Genomic DNA, 18269 nt, shown 5'->3' with positions numbered 1-18269 from the left:
AGACACATACATCTTTCCACTGAAAATATTGCCCTAATGAGTTCGCCTGTCATGTTTATATTGAAAATGAGTAATAAAAACATGCAGGGCTCTCCCTCCCTCCCTCCCTCCCTCCCTCCTCCTTCCCTCCATCCCTCCCTCTCATAAATTCATCTTCATCTTTTATTAAGAATGGAAGCAAGTTGGAGGGCTATCAGTTGCCCCTTCCCCCCTCTGGATGTTGGGAGCCCTTCAGAGAATCCACTATACCCTTTGCCTCTGTGATGCATAGCTCTTTAATGCATGGCTAAGGCAGCTCTGCCTCAGAACCATGGCACGGGCTTCTGGCTTCACACAATTGCAGAATCTGGCCCAACTGGCTGAAATAAGTCTTTGCTAATTTATCTGCCGGTTCAGGTCTCAGCTGCAGTTCTCAGCTTTGATCATGGCCAAAGCCCATATCATCCTAACATCATGTGTGATCCTGAGGGTCTGGAGCAGGGGAGGCTGGGAGGACCAAGAAGCATCACAAAGGGGACAAGGAATGTGGCTGGGCCACCTGCTCCCCTCATTAGCATGAGATGAGATGCCACAGCTGATTGGCCCAGGGAGAAGTGGAGGTCTGGTGGAAAGAGGGAAAGGAGGCTAGAGATGTTCCCAGAGGGACGCACATTGCCTCCCACCTGCTGCCTCTCATTAGCCTTTACTATGTACCAGGCGCTGGACTTGGCACTCAGAGGCAGAGCCAAGGCCCCAAAGACTTGGAGTCCAATGGGAGACACGGAGAGATCAATTTCACATAGTGTCCGGCAGACTGACAACAGCCTGGTCTAAGGGGAGGAGAAAAAGAACCACAGGAACTGAGAGACAGGTTGCAAAGAGGTTCCCTTGGAAATGTTTCTTTGAAGGGAAAGTTGGAGGACAAAAAAAAAAGTATCTAAGACCCTGTTTTCCTGATTTGGATCCAAGTAAATACACGGAGTTCTCACCCTCTTAGAACTGCAAGACACGGGGGAAGAGGTATGCGGTGAATTACCTGTTTACACATTCCATGCTTGTAGATGCTTCCAGGGAAACTGAAATCTTCAAGGAGCCTTCAAGGTGACCAGGACTCCGACTTCCCGAGATAGGAGGAGAGCCGTGATAGAAGTCTTGGGAGCTGGACAAGGTAGCCCAGCCAGGTGCCTTTGGCAGCAAGCCTGAAGAGAGGAGGCAGGCAGCCTACAGGCAGCACATCTGGAGCAGCATCTGGTGCCCCCTTAGGATAGAGGGGTCACTTTGAGATGCAGTTTCCTTGTTCTGTGAGTGTAACCACCTAGCAGGATGGAATCCACTCTAAGGAGGAACACTCGAGTCCTTCCCTTTAGCCATCAGACTACTGAAATCATAGTCCCGGAGGAACTGAACTCCCTTAGGAGTCTCATGCTGGAAAAGGAAAAGGACCATCAGTGCCTGGTGCCAGCTAGAGGGGCAGCCTGTCTCCTAGAGAGAGATTTCATTCCATTCCATCACCTTGACCGGGACTGGTTAATGACAAATAGGGACCTCTTGCCCTATTTAAACAACCTTATTATAAGAACTCCAAAGATGGTGGCGGTGTGGGGTCCTTAGACCTGTTTGTTCCTCTTTGCAAAGTAAACACATTAAATATGCCTCCTTTCTCTGCCGAGACAGCACTTCTTGCTGCTCTTTCTATGTGGGTCACAGTCTGCTTAAGCCAACCATGGCTTCACATTCCTCCCAGAGTCTCCCCCCCCCCCAATTCAGTCTGATATCAATATCTGTTAACAATGAATTAACCTGGAAGGGGGAGGGGGGCAAATGCCAGTCATGACATATAAACAATGCCGGGAGCAGTGGGGACATCTACACGCCCACTCACTTCCCTTCAGGTTTTATTTCCCCAGGACTTCCTAGAACATGCCACACGTTGGCTTGTGGGGCGTGGCCAGGCTTGGGTTGCTGATTTCCCTTTATTTCTGCCAGACTCACTTCCTCCTCAGGCTCACGAGCAGGGCTCTAGAGTCTGCCTTTTATTCCAACTTTTCCTGGTGATTAAGGACCATAATTGCCTCAGAACGGTCTGGATTAGCACAGGTAGGAAAGCCACCAATACCCACCAGGAATCTGTCAGTGCTGGCAGTGGGAGCAGCCAGGGAAAGTTCACCCACCAGTGAACGGCAAAAGGAGCAGGGGAGACAGAGACTGAAGTGCCCCACCACCCCAGGCACCCAGAGAGCTTTTTAACATGATATGGAGAAATAGCGTCAGAAAACTGCGACAGATGGCAATCTAAAGTAGCAAGCCTACTCTTGCTTCATGGTGACACAGTGCACATCCACGAAGATGGATCATGTTCCAGAGTCCCTGAGAAGTCAGTAGATGTGGCATTTGACCCTTCCCTCCAAAGGCATCTACATCCTAAACAGATGCCCACATCAGACCAGGTGATGTGTGGGAGACCCTGGGACAACCTCGATGAGGTTCCTGGCCTCAGGGGATCCAGGAATACATACTGTATGGAAGTTTGTTTTTGTTTTTGTTTTTGTCTTTGTTTTTTTTTCACATGGCAGACAAGCCAGGTGCATCCCAAAGGCATAAGAGATACCTGTGTCACCTGGGTAGGTCCTGCCAGTCCAGGGACTAATTAGAGATCTGGCTAGGCTGGGCATGAGGGCAGGCTACAGGGCCTCTGGAATACATCCAAACCCAGGGTATTGTCACATCCTTCAACATGCTCTTTAGAAAAAAAACCAAAAAAACAAAAAAAAAAAAAAAACAAAATAACCAGTTTTAGCCAATGGCACTTGCCACCTTGAGCTTTTTATCCCAGTGTTCAGGAAGCAAAGACAGTCATATTGCTACATTCAAGGCCAGCTAGAGCTACACAGTGAAACCCTAAATTGAAATGCTGCCTCAAAACAAAAAGTACAACAACAACAACAAAAGGCATTTACATGGGAGGAGCAAAGTGTGAAGTTAAGAAGCATACTTCCCATCTAAGTTTGCAGCCAAAACTCAAGAGGAAACAAAAAACAGGTGCACGTGTGTGTACACACATGAGTACACACATACACATGCTCATATGAACATATACACATACACACTGTACACACACACACACACACACACACACATGCATTAGGGTTCTTTATAGGGACAGAATAAGCCTGTAGATTGGCTTACATGGGGCAGAGTCTGGGTTGTCCTAACATCAGCTGTCTGCACACTGGGGAGGAAGCTTAGAACTCAGGCCACAAGACTGGATGACTCTGCTGTCCCAACCTGGCAGATTCCTGGAGAGCCCCTTGCCTTCGGTCTTCCTTGGAAGGCGATGGATTTAGATTCTGAGATTGATGAAGAAATGTAGCTGCTGCTGCAGCAGTGACAACGGTGGCAGCAACAGCAGTGACCTGGTAGATAAACTCACCAGCAAGATACTATAGGAATGAGGCAAACCCCAGAACTTTCCCCAGGGCATCTCTTTTTATCTAAGCTAGCAATGAGAGGTGCCTCTCATACTTAGGATGTATCATTCACTTCAAATAGCCTGACCAATAAAAGCCCTCACAGAAGTTTGTCTCTTGGTTGATTTTAGATCCAGTCACGTGGTTAACCAAGGTTAACCAGCACTACTATACATATATGGGTATATGTGTACGTGTGTGTGTGTGTGTGTATACATGTGTGTGTATCTATCTGTATGTGTGTATATGTATATATGTTTCTGTATGTGCATGTGAACATATATGTGCCTAAGGTTAAAGCTTTGGCCACTCTACCACAGATGACTTTGGAGTTAATAGAATGCTTCCTCTCCCAGGACCATCAGAAAGGTGCACCTTCAAGGATGCAGAGCAGCCACTGTGTGTAGAAAATGAGAGAAAATTTCAGCTTTGCAGAACGCTGTGAGCAGAGGCATCAGGGGTGGGCCCTAAGTGGAGGACTAGGTAAAGGATGGTCCAATCCAGGCTGTATGTGAGAATAGAAGTTGTTGCTAATAACATCTGGGCAACCCAGCACAAATCACACTGCCAGGCTCTAGGTGAATGAGGTACCTCGTGATGGGGAAGCAGATCCCACGGGAAGAGAAGCCCAGAAGTTTCAAATGCCAAGACTTTTTCAGATATCACCCTCCCCAGACTCAGTTTACTTCTGACTTTTCCCAACCCACATCGCATAAGCTCTGTCCTTTGTTGGCTTGCTTATTTGATATAGGGTCTCAGATGAAGCTCAAGTTATAGCAGAGGCTGGCCTTGAACTCCTAATCCTCCCACCTATTGCATTCTGAGTGCTTCCTAGGAGTCAGATTACAATTATGTGCCACCACACCCAGTTCCTCACACGGGCATCTGCTATCAGCAAAAGCAGGCAATGAAAATGGGAAGGACTGTCAGAAAAATGGACCAGAACCCTTGTGAAACTCTTTCAACACGCTAGCATGCTCTGCAAAGCAGGAAACATTCAGCAAGCGGCATGCTCACTGCCCTTGGAGACTCAAAAGAAGCTCCCACATAGAACCTGCCACACCCCACTTTCCTCCCTTGAAATAGAAGCCAGAGAGGTGAAGTCCAAAGGACAAAAGTCATCCATATCGCAGCGGTGGATTCTGAGGGAGTTGAGAAAGAGGACGGAATGCATCAGCTCTGTCAGGAAATGTCACTGGGGTCTTCAGAAATTCCATGGTGTAGTGGTTACCTCAGGGTCACGACTGAGAAGGGCACCCTTCAAGTCTAGGCCTGCTTCAGAGAAAAGGTCCCTGAGGAATCTGAAGCCATTGCAGCTAGCATTTAAAAACAAACAAATTTAATGAATAGCACAAAAGGTAAACAAACTTAGAGGGTTTTTGCAGTCATTTTTCTTTTGGATTTTTGGTTGGTTGGTTGGTTGGGTTGGGTTTATTTGTTTGTTTGGTTGGTTGATTGGTTGATTGGTTGGTTGGTTTTTGTATTTTTCTTCCTCCAACTTTTTTCTCTTCTTGTATCCTTCAGCAGCAAAGAAAATATAGGCCTGAAAACCTGGTCTAGCTGAATTACATCCTCAGATGGAGAGACCAAGCAAAGAGAAGTTTGCTGAAAGCAGGCTTTCAGAATGTGCACCTAGCAGTGTGGCCATCAAAGAAGAAATGAGGTCTCTAATTCCACTTTTCACTCATTGCCCCCACAAAGTCCATTAGTCCCCAAAAGATTGCCTCCTCCACTTCCACTTACCCATACATAGTGTTTGACAGGGACAGGAAATGGGGGGGGGGCAACATGACATCGCCATGGAATACACCAATTTGGAGTAGTTCACACTAAGCTGAAGTTTGGCTTTACTTGGAAAACCTTTCCCTGATGCAGCAATTTAAACTGACAACAGCACTGGGGGAGGGGGCGTGCCCCACTTTGCTCTCTGTTGCTGTGACAGGCACCATGGCCAGAATTAGATTGGGAAGGAAAGGGTTTGCTTCAGTTTACAGTTTATAATAAGCCATCGAGAAAAACCTAGAAGCCAGAATGAAGCAGGGACCTGCTTACTGACTTGTTCTCTATGACTCTCTATGGCTCCCAGGGATGGCACTGCCCACGATGGGCTAAACCCCCCTGTACTGTTGAAATCAATTAATCTTAATTAAATTAAAATCAAATTTAATTTAAAGTGTTTAATTAATTAAAGAAATGTCCCCATGGGCATGCGCAAAGGCCAATCTGATGGAGGCAACTCCTCAGTTGAGGTTCCCTTTTCCCAGTCTCAGGATCATATCAAGTTGACAAAACAAAGCAGCATATTGGGGGTGGGGGTGGGGGAGCACCCAAGCATGGCAGTGAGTGCAGCTACCACACACCCCAGGAACTCACTCACAGATGACCATTACAGGAAATAGTCACCATCAAATATGCAGTAACTAACGTTCCCTAAAGGCACAGCGACTATCTTAGTCATATTTCTTGTGACACGTTCAGTCTACTCTTCATTTAGATGTGTGCTTCCCTGGGTTATCTCAAACGAGAGCCACCTTGCTCAATTTGAAATTGAAAGAGCATGTGTCTAAGAAGCATTAATGATTTAATTTTTAAGTGTTTTCCGTGAGCTCTCAATAAGGAGTGTGGCTGGGGCTACTTCTTCTACAGGAACTGAACAACTTCCCATCCCTCTATGTCCCATCCATGCATGCTCCATGCCCCGCAGGAGATTCAAGAGGGAGGCAGGAAGGCAAGACCACTACAAAGTCCAGAGCGTGCTGTGGTTTGAATGTGTTCCCTAGAGCTCATTGCTTGTTGGATGTGAGGAACTAGACTCTAAGAAATGATTAGGCACAAGGTCGTTGCCCCCAGAAGCAGAAGAATGGCTCTATCATTAGTAGGTAAATCAACTTGTTATTATGCAAGTAAGATCCAAACATAATGATGATTTGGATCCCCTTCTGCCCCCCTATCTTCTAAGTTATGAACAAACCACTACACCTTCCTATGCCTGATCCATCTCACTTCTAAGGTTTGATCTGTTTCTTAATCTTGGATAAGTCCTAACTTTCCACATTCTGACTCACATTGATTCTGATCTACGTGACAAGAAAACATGTCCTTAAAAATGTCTCACCCTGCCAGCATGTGCTCTGGATCAATAACTGGAGTTGACATGTAGGAAGCTGGCTTGTCTGTGGTGTGTGGTGTTACCACCAACAAGAGATGGCCAGTCTCACTCACTCACCACCCTGCCCTTCCCCAGAGTCTCAAACACACAAAAGACCGAAAAGCAAGTTGAATCAGGGGCCTGATAGACACCAAATGTACATAGTGTCCACTGTCTCTCCAACAGGGCCTGGCTCAATCAATGAAAGGGTCAGCCACATCCTGGACTCACTTCCCATGCATGGGAAGATCATAGGCTTCTCGCCATCAAATATGGCTTTGGGTTCTGGATTTCCTAACTGCTGGCCATAGAACTTCGGAGAGGGAGTGCCAACCTTCTATGTCTTAGTTATTCAGATAAAAAAGTAATAATGATAACAACAGAGATAATAATAACATCTTTCCCACTGGGATGTGTGTATGGGAGGATAAAGATTGCATGATGAGTCTCCAGAGACTAGCACCCAGCTCACTATGTAGCTAAGCCATATCATCTCTTCTTCTCTAAATCTATATTTAATCAATTATCAGTTCTTGGAAGCAGATACCACTCCTAACTCATTACCTACGAGAGACAGGGGCTTACTGAGTGCTAATGAATCCCTGTTGTTAAATTCATACTTGAGTCCAACTTGCTGTCATCTGAGAAGGATTCTAATGATTGCAAGACACTGGTGGAGAACAACATAAGGTGTTCTTTCTCTATCCATACCAAGATTTCTGGGGTTGCTCTTAAACCTCCATACATCTGCTTGCTTCTTGTGAAAACAACTGCGGGCCAACACAGGAAGAGGTTCGGAGATTAGCCTGGACAGCTGCCACAAAGCCTGTGCAGAGGGATACACAAGGAAGCTATGGGGTAAAGAGCCATGGGCAGGGGCAGTGCTCTGCCAGAGTAAACCATTGACTGACACTCAGGCACTCTTTGAGGGCTTTACACTTCAACACCACACTGACCTGCTATCTGGGCAAAATAAAGGCAGAGGGTGATTATACACACACATGAGCTCAAAACTCAAGTCTGACTTAAAAACAGAGAGATAGTTGAGGTCATAGTGAAATCCTTAGTTGGTATAGCTGGGAAATTGTTTGAAGCACCCACCTAAATCCACATGGCAAAGTATTTAAAAAGCTCTACAAAGAGAAGACATCAGTAAGTCTACCCCTCTTTTTAGTGCCAATGATAAATTAAGGTGCAGTTCTGCTAAGTTTATTCTGGGAAAGCAGAAATATTATTAGGCTCACAGTGAGGGAATACAGCCAGGGGATACAGGTGACCTAAAGCAGCCACATTGGAAGGTCTGAATCCAGCATGGATGATGACCACCCCACAGATGTATAGATGAGACCCCCTCCCCTAGTCTTTCTGACCTATATGTTCTAAACCTTCCCAGAGTCCTAGAGGGCAAGTGTGATCAGAGCAGAAGTGCACACAACTAGTTGGGAGACGTTGCTAGATACTCAAGTAACAGTTCCATAATTCCAACAACTCCTTCTATGAGGAAATGTTGACAAGTCCAGCTATGGTGATCTTTTGTAACAACTCCCACTGAATTCTAGAAGGTGGTGACTTGGAGGATAGTCTCATACAACAGGAAGAAACACAATAAAAGGATCTCCTCCCACCCCCCGTTAAAGGTGTCTTTTGCAAAGTGCCTGAGTGTAGAGAAGTTGTGAAGTGTCATGAAGAGTATATGGGTGTCGTGACATCCGTGTCTTAGCAGAGGAGAGGCATGGATAGAATAATGGTATGAAGTGAGCCAGTGCTTCTGCAATGTGGGTAGGAATCAGGAAGAAATGTCTTGTTTAGGTCTGTCAGTGGGCTGTACAAATGGGAGAAGTAACAAGAGTTCTACCTAGATATCGTACTTATGAACCACAGCTATAATCATTATGATCCAATAATCCTAAAGGGTGTAACAGTGGCATGCATACATTGGCAGTAACCATCAAATCTCTAAGTATACTTGAGGCCCACTCAACAAGAATGACATCATGCCTGGTACTGGAAGCCTAGACTATCCGGGGCTAGTAAAGTGTTGGATCTTAGAGGACAACCTACAACTGCCACTTTACTGACCCAGCAAAATCTCTAGCTACATTCTAAATATGTATCCTCATGCCCACAGGTGAGTATATTTTTCACCTCTTATCAAGGCAACTTCTATCTGCAACACAGAAAGCATTACAGAAAACCCCAGCCAATTGAAATGCAAAGGAGTGGAACCCAGTCTCAACTGATACATCTGCAAAACAGCTTCCACTCCTAAGGCTCACTACAGACCAGATATCAGAGAGATTGTAAGAGTCAGAAGAACAGGGAGTTTGCTGTGAAACTATGTCTCCTAGAAAGGTCAGAAACTAAACCCATGACATCTCCCCAAAGTGGCTGCCTAAACAAGACTCAAACAAAGATGGCACCAATAGATGTGCTAACGTGGAAAGATAAAACTTCAAGAGGCTCCAATCCTACACAAAGAACTATAGACAACCAAGGCACGCTAAGAGCAGTAGAATAATCTTCCCCAGGGAAGAGCGTACCAGTTGTGTATCCAATACCAAGGTGGTCAACCCTAAAAACATGTTCATACAAGTAACATTATACAGACTGAGCAGGTTGTTTTTTATATAGGAATATACATATCCACATATATACATATATGTAACAACAATTAAAGCAAAAGAGGCCATGAGCATGAAAGAGAGCAAGGGGGGGTAACTTGGGAGGACTTGGGAGGAGGACAGGGAAATGATGTAATTAATTGGAAAAGAGAGAGATCAAATAAAACTTTAATGCTGGGCCAGCAAGAGGAGATGTTTCAGCCTGCAAACATGCCTGCCATGTGAGCCTAGCAACCCGAGTTTGGTCCCCAGGAGCCCGTGAAGGTGGAAGGAGAGAACTGACCACGCCCAGTCGTTCTCTGACCTCTATGAGTGTACACACACAACATACTAACCCTAACCTTAAATTCGAGCTTACTCAATACCACACTTGGCAGTCATTGGTTCTTCAACTTGGGGAACACCGAATTGAGCAAATGTTTGTGAAAATAAGGGTTTTCTTCCCAGGAAGAGGGGAACTGCAAATGGGCGGGTTCCCGTGTGAGCAGGCTTCTTTGCACAGACTCTTTCTGTCATCCTTGTAGCCCCTTCCAAATACACCTTATTCTCATCAGCTGTTAAGAAAACAGAGACCAAAGAATTTGAAATTTAATTTAAAATACCAAGCTTAAAAAAAAAAAAAATAGCCTGATTATAAACCACACACAGCCTTGGGAGATAGCTCAGTGGGTAAGCCCTAGGTCAAGCACAAGGTATGGAGATTAGATATCCATCACCCACATAAATGTCAGGTGTGTGATGGCCTGCCTGTAACCCCAGCTTTAGAAGAGAATCCCCAGAGCAAGCCGACTAAGACTAGCCAGGAGGTGAGCTCTGGGTTTGATTGAGTGATCCCATCACAATGAATAAGATAGAAGAGTTATAAAGGATAAGTCCCAAGGTCAACCTCCACATGCATGTGTACATACATGTATATGTACCTTCACACATAACAGACACATACTGATGATAATGCGAAACAAACCCACATACTTTCTTAATCCAAAACCCACATCAACATCTTGGCTTGGCATATAGCAAATAATTCCATTTTTTTTTTAATCATCAGAATTATTTGTTATTCTCATTGGCCCAGTTATACCTAGGAAAACCTGAAACAGCCACATCCACAAATACTCAGACACCAGCTACCCAGCCAGAGTTCTCAGAGGCAGTGAGGGAGCTATGGTTCTTAAGAAAAAATAAAATAAAAACCATGAGTCCAAGAAAAACTCAAGACCCCAGCTCCTACAGCAGGGCCATCTATAGCAGGATTAAAACCCTCATGACGGAATCAACAACCACCCACAAGGTCACTCAGGGCTAGGATGGTGACACGAGCAAGATGGAACTTAAGGAGGAACTGACAATCTCTGTAATCAAGTGTCATTTAAAGATGAAAACATAATGCAGAAAAACCCAAGGGGAGGAAACCATCAGCTTCTCCGTCAGGACTAACACAGTTTGCCATTTACTTCTTTGGTAACCCAATGTTGTGACCCAGGGTTTTCAATCAGTGTGGTTCCCAGGCCCCTGTGGCCTTTGTGTCCATTCTAGATATCTTTGGCAGCAGTGACAGTGGTGACAATGGACAATGCTGAACTTCCTAGCTACTTGTGTTTATGGTAGAACTTCTGTTCTTTTTCTCCCTTTCGAGTTAAGATATGACAAGGAGCGTTCACGCGTTCTTCCTTTTGCCTTGAACTCCAGCATGTGGCTCCACCCTCCACCCCATATCATTTTGCTATTGCAGAAAAGAGACCAGAAAAACGGAGCCTTGAGAACATTAGATGCGTTAGTGACTTCACAGCTTCCTGTGGGTTAACCCTTTCCAGCCTTACTCAGCACACAGCTGTTGGCTACAGCATCCTTTGCAAATGGCCCTGGTTTTTTGGAGACACCATGATTTTTTTTTTTTTTTGGAATGACCTTAACAATGTTGAAATGACCTTGTTAACCTCACAGGATCTCCTGCATGTAGCAGTGAACAGCCCAGACATGAAACTTGTTCTTTATTACCAGGGACATTAATAATTACTTTGACAACAGTAGAGAGACTGGAAGGCTAGAGGCCGAGTACAGGACAATGAAAACCAGACTAGAGTCATTTGCATTTAAAAGGTTGCAAGAGCAATTAGCACCTCATTAATATGACATAAATGCAAATTTACACAGCTCCCTCTCGACCTCCGATTCTCTCGACCTCCGATTCTTTCCACCCAACTACGGAAAGCAGCGTATTAGGAAATACCACGAAGATGCCCGTGCAGGGCAGGCAGGGAACGATTCCACTGTCCAGCCTCTTTGAAGAGGTCTAGAATAAGAGTCTTCACTCAGAGCTTGAGTGGCCACTTAACAGAGACTGGGCAGTGCTGTCAGATGAAAGGGACTATGGGAATTCCACAATCACAGCAGGCTGTGTTCAGTGAGGAGCCTGGCTGATTGTTGCTCATGACAGGAGGTGACAGAACACAGAGACACCAAGGTGGCCCTCAGAAGGGCTGCTTCCATGCTGAGAGGGCAAAGGCTGGCAGGGAACTGCACAGCTGAGGGTTTTTTTCATTGAAAACCCACAGCTGCTGATCAAAGCAATCACCCTAAATAATTGATTTTCTTACACCAGTATGAAGAAAGAAAAAGAAACTGTGAACAGTGGAAGATATAATCACACCACTAGAAATGAGAGGTGCTTGGAGATGAGGGCTGAATGCCCAGGGGTGTGATTAGGGTACCCTACATCAAAGGACAGTGTCCTAAAATAGCTCGCCCTGAAAATGCTTCACACAATCCGTTGTAAATGGCACCACTGATAAGAATACTTCAGAAGAGCGTCTTTCTGCCTCTTATATTTATCATTAGCCCCTCGGGGGTTGGGAGGGGAGTGTGAGGGGACAAAATAGCAGGAGTACCGGATAACTGGAGACAGAGTGACTTCCTGTAGGTACAATATCCAACTACTATGGTTACCTGTTAAAATTTGGTAAGCACACACACACAATAATACCCTCACAAACACAAACCTAACACACACAGTAGATGCACACACACACATACAAATGTGTTTGCAAACAAACATGCAAATACATTCATACATACTTACAAATATACAAAATATAATAAAAAGCACACACAGAGAAATATACATGCATACATACATACATACTCACTAATATACAATCTCACATGCAAACACATACTCACAAACATACAAATACACAGGACCTGTAATAAGATATGCCCCTCTTGACAGTCCTGGGTATTCCCCATCATGTCAGTGTGGTAAGGTTTTATGGCACACAGTTTAGATATATGGGGGCAACAGGCTCTGAGCCCAGACCCTATGTAGTATCTCTTCAATTGCATGGTGATCCACAATGGAAATCAAACCCAAACAGCATCAAAGGGAATGTTGGGCCCTTGTGTGTTCAAACATTGCAGGGGACTATGGGTGGTTGTAAGCCCATGCCCACCTCCAAGAACACTTCACAGGGAATGAAACAAACATATCACAGTAGGCTTTCACTGTCATTGCCAAGATAAAAAGAACCAAGCAGAGAGCCGAGACTTACCAAAGGATAAGAACATTTCCACAGCACCAAGGGCAAACAGATGTCCTATCCTGGAAGAAGAGACCAGTGTGAACAGAGTCACAAAGCTGTGTGGTCAAAACACAGGTCGGACCGTGGTGAGAAGAACCAGGGTGAAAGCAGAAAAGGAAGTGGGACCTAGCCCTAAGGTGAGTCAGAGCTGGAGCTTGGTGTTCAATAGAATGGACCCCAGAATGTCTCCACAGATGAAATCAGATCAGATCAGACCTGATCACCTGTTTCCACAGTGAGAATCCTGTTCCATCCACGGCCTGATGACCTGTTTCACCACTCTAGCCCCCGTGTCTGCCTCGAGGGATCCACACACCTCTGTCTTCTTGGGCACTGAATCGGGAGACAACAAAGGGTGATGTCAGACAATAGAAACACAGGGAAGCCAGGAGACTGGCCAGGTACATCACGGAGCACTCCATGACTGGAAGTTCCAGTAAAGTCCCAACAGAGGACCCTGCTGGACCCTGTCGCCCAGCTCACAAGAGTTAAATTCCTCCGCACCCTGACATAGACATCTGAACAAGGGGCATCCCAAACCAACATGTGTGCTCTTCAGTCTGGTGTGTGCTTTATTAGGAAACGTTTGGCTTTATACACTCAGAACTATGTGCACAGAGAGGTAGATTCCCAGATGTGTGTTTGTGTGTACAGAATGCATTGCATACCTCACTTGATGACTATGATTTTCTTTGTTCTTTACAGGGGGTCTCTGGGGTTCTAGGAGCTCTGCAGATCAGTGCACTGGGAGCAGTCCTTCACTGCTGTTGCTAGCAGAGCCCTGGCAGTGGAAGGAATTTGATGGAGACGTAACATCTATTGGGAGGAGGATAGATTAACCTCCCAGGCTTTGTAGACATCCTTTGACAAAGCAAGTTACACAAGACAATAGCATCCTAGACAATAGTGTATAGGGTCACCAGGAGGAACAGATATCTAGAGAGACTGATGGCAAACGCAGAGCTCAGAGGACACTTGAGGCTCAGGGACTCAGCTGTCATTAAAACTATAAGCCATGGGATGGAGATATGGCTCAGCAGGTAAGAACACTCACTGTTCAAACATCAGAACCTAGGTTTGAATCCCACCATCCAAGTAAAAATCATGTACAGCCAGGTGTGACTGTACATGATTGGGAGGCAGAAGTAGGAATCCCAGAAGCTTGCCAATCAGACAGTAATTGAAACAGGAGCTTCAGGTTCAGTGAAAGGCCCTATCTTGAGGTAATAAGGTAGAAAGCAATAGAGCAGGACACTCATGTGCAGAAGAGTGTACATGTACCTGCACATACATGTTCACAAACAAAAGTACACCATCACACACAAACATGCACAGAGAGACACATGTAACACAATTGCAAGTCACAGCTCCATTTTTCTCAAGAGATTTCTCCACACACACACACACACACCCTATTTTATGTGAGTGTTCCTGGCACTATTAGTTTTAAGGATGCTTAAAATAGTGAAAAGTAAAAGAAACATTACAGATACACCATATTCTCCCAACTACATGGCTAGCTATGCCTTGATTGGCTTAGAGATAAGATGACATTGGATGGGGGTGTGTTCAGAATGGGATTGTCATATACTGCACCCAAATTCTTGACACCTAACATTAGCATCAATATTTTGTCCATATTTGAAATTTTTATGCATTTAGATTTTTGTTCTTATTAAAGGAAGAGAAAAGGAGAAAGAGGAGAACAGGAAGAATTACTTGTACATGAGTAGAGACCCCTCTCCATCCAATCACCCCAACTCTTCTCTGGGAAACAACTCCTCATCTGGCCACATACACACATCTGTCTCCATAAACAATAGAAGACATTGTTTTATGTGGGCTTTGTTGCACAGATGTCACATTAAGCATCTTGATCAACTTTCCTCTCTTGTCCTCTTGCAACTTTGGTTCTGAGATGTCCCCATTTTAACATAGACTGAGCTACTGAAGTCCTTTTTACTAACTGTGTAGGTTTCCATCTGATAACAACAACAACAATGCACACACACACACACACACACACACACATACCATGAAGGGAACTTTTTATTGCAATAATACTGCAATCAATTCTCTATCCCTGTATCTTCATGCACATGTAGCAGTGTTTTCCCAAACTATATTCCTAGAAATGATACTGCAGAGTGCATTTTTCATTACTAGAAAATGATCACACTCAGGAGGCAGAGGCAGGCGTATTTCTGAGTTCAAGGCCAGCCTGGTCTACAAAGTGAGTTCCAGGACAGCCAGGGCTATACAGAGAAACCCTGTCTCGAAAAAAAAAAAAAAAAAAAAAAAAAAAAAAAAAAAAAAGAAAGAAAAAAAGAAAAGAAAAAGAAAAAGAAAAAGAAAATGATCAATGATGCTCCAAATCTAATGGGTAATTGGTGTCATCTCCCCACCTTAATGTGAACAAGCCATTATACCTAAATTTTTGTCAACTTCTGACATTACCTTTAATCTTACTTTCCTAAATAGTTTGATTCTGTTAGTGAAGCTGAACACCAATGTCTATACTATTAGACATTGTTTTCTGTCTACCCACTCCTTCATGTCCTTTATCCATCCATTTCTCTCTCTCTCTCTCTCTCTCTCTCTCTCTCTCTCTCTCTCTCTCTCTCTCCTTTTCAACCTGCAGGTTTTTCCACTTGTTAAGTCTTAAGAATGTTTGGTGCTGGTCAAACTTAGCATTTTATAACCTCAATAGTCACTAAGAGGTTAGTCTTGGCTATGACCTTGACTGTGCTCGATATTTACCTATGTGAGAAAACTCTCTTCATGTTTTCTTGTCAAGTTCTACAGTGTTCTGTTTAGATCTAGCATGAAATCCTTCTGGGATAGTTGTTGTGTGATCTAAGTTCATTGTGATAGTATTTTCCAAAAAGAAGATGTTGGTGAATGATCAGAAATTTTTGTTTGGTCGGTTGGGTTTTGTTTTGTTTTTATTTACTTGTTTTGCAACATGGGCTAGCCTTTAATTCATTTTTCAAATTCACTGGCCTCTGCCTCTCGACTGCTGGGATTAAAAGCATGTGCCACCACGCCCTGCAAGTCAGAACTTCTGCACTGGCCTCCTAAGCATTTCTTTTGCTGTCCCTTCACATCCGTTTCCTCTGGGTTTCATTCACCTGTTCAGCCTTACTGCACCACTCTATCAAAAAGCATTCTTGTTTTGTGAACTTAAGGTTGAAGCTGTGGTGTGGAGACCTTTTTCATCCTCCTCCTCTATCATCTCGTTAGCTCTCCTCCCCATCGTCTTTTTTGTACATAACACTTCAGTGGTGGTTTAGGGACTCCATATTCAAAATAACTTGGATTTAGATTGCATTTGCTGAGGGGATTATTTGGAAAGAGAACTAGCTTCACAAAGTCACTATTTCAATCCCCAAATGGTATCTCTCCCTCCATTCCTGAAGCCTTAACCTTCTTCCACATAGAAGCTTCCCATTATTTTTATGAAATTATGAGCCACATATTGCCTCTTAGGTCTTCTGCTGGTTTCTACCATGCATGATAGTAGTTTCAAAAATAAATACTGATTTTTTTTTTCAAAAGCAAAGAAACTAGGGCTAGTGCCTGTGAAAGAAGGATGAGAGTGTAGTCAGGCCTTCCAGGTGCAGATAACAGAAAGTCACATGCCAAACACTGAAGGGTTTCCTTTGGCCCAAGTGGCTCGGGTGTGGACATTTGATAGCAGATGATGCAATCAGATGACTGAGAAGAGGTTAAACTGGGACTCTCATGAAATACACAGTCAAGATCAACATGATGGCCAGGGAGACTTCCTCTCCCCATACTTCTGTTTAACCACAGTGGCTTCCAATGGCATTCCTCATAAAGCTCTCCTGATTCAAGTGGCTATATACAGAGGCAGCCATATCTTCCAGCAGGACTGGTTCCTCAGGAAGGTAAAGAGGAAGAAAGGAACAAGTGCTTGTGGATTATCTATGAAAATACACTTTGAGATCTTATGGAACACAGTGTGATTTAAAAGCCTGGAATACAATCACATCGGGATAGACAAAAGACTTTCTAGACTCCATAAGACAGAAGAAAATGAGAAGAAAACAAGAGTCAGGAGAGGTTCAAGTAGGAGAACCTCAAGGACCACCATAGAAAGTGTCCCAGCAAGCAAAGGACTAGGCATGTAGCTCCCAGTGGATGAGTCCTTAAACAGCCTAAAGGAACTGCTGACATGACGCTGAGAGGCTCCCAAAATGGGGCTAGCCTTTGAGCATCCAAAAATTCCCAAAGACCCAGAAGCCTTAAAGAAGACAGAACAACACATAATCAATCCATGGCCCAAAAATGTGGAAAGCAGGTAAAAGAGAGATACCCAGAGACAGCTGCACCAAACACCACCCACCCACCCNCCCACCCNCCCATCCATCCACCCACCCACCCACCCACCCATCCATCCACACACAGCAAGCAAGGCAGACAACTTTCCAAATGCCACCTGTAAGAGTTGATGTTCATCAGAGCACAGAGCTACCACAGTAGATACAGCCAGTGTTGTCCTTCCTGCAGACACTCCAAGGAGGGTCCCTACACACAGCCCTGCTTTAGTGTCCACCAGAATAAAAGCATTAACTGTAATAAAGACCATAAGCTCCTCATCACTCTTGATTGAGGTGTCAACACCAACAGTGTGAGCCATTTTCAGAAGGCAAAATAATTCTCCACCCCACAAAACACATCTACGTTCAGTTCCTAGCTGCTATGGGTGTCACATTTTTTTTTTTTTTTAGCATCACAGAACATTTAATTATACATTTAATTCACATCAACCACCAAACATTGTGATCATCTTGGCTATTTTTTCTGGTCGGCAGGAGGCTCTTCCTCCAATGGCTTCCATGGCTTCCTCTGCAACATTTTTCTTGCTAGACTTAGCTCATTTTCAGCCTGAAGAATCACCTCTTCTATTTCACCACCCTGAAGCAAGTCTTCTAATTTTTTAACATCTGGTTCTGCTTTAACCATATCCAGTTTCTCATTGGTGATCTGTTCCATGTGTTTTCTATAGACTGCATGTTTAGGGAAGTGCTTCAGAAGATGAAGAACCTTTGTATACAATATTGTTAGCTTCTCATGTGGAGAGTCACACACAGCCAATCCCACCAGGCCAGTTGTCTTCTTCAGCAAACTCACCATAACAGTCTCCAGTCCCAGTGTCACCTTCTATGGGACTTGGCAGGTGTGATTAAGGATCCTGACACAAGGCATTTATTCAGGGTTATCAGTGAAAGCCCTAAATGCTCTCTCAGGTGACCATTTGAAAGAAGGGTGCAGGGCAGAGGGTGGGAGGGGAGATTTGGCGGATGAGGCTAGAGAGAAATGATGTGGCTATGGAGGAAGAGCCTGGAGCAATCCAACTACAAGTCAAGGAATGACAGCTGCCACCTGAAGATGGAGGAGTCTGGGAGGGAGTCCCACCAAGAGCCTCCTGAAAACACGCAGCTCTTGATCC

The 18269-nt window shown here is 44.5% G+C and overlaps 1 pseudogene; it reads right to left on the bottom strand.

The window, feature by feature from the left end:
* Positions 1-17611: 17611 nt before the first annotated feature.
* Positions 17612-17953, bottom strand: LOC110324677 (annotated as a pseudogene).
* Positions 17954-18269: the final 316 nt, after the last annotated feature.

Source organism: Mus pahari, chromosome 7 (genome assembly GCF_900095145.1).
Source record: "Mus pahari chromosome 7, PAHARI_EIJ_v1.1, whole genome shotgun sequence".
NCBI classification, from domain to species: domain Eukaryota; kingdom Metazoa; phylum Chordata; class Mammalia; order Rodentia; family Muridae; genus Mus; species Mus pahari.
The sequence above is the reverse complement of the archived record's forward strand: the minus strand, read 5'-3'. Positions and strand labels throughout refer to the sequence as shown.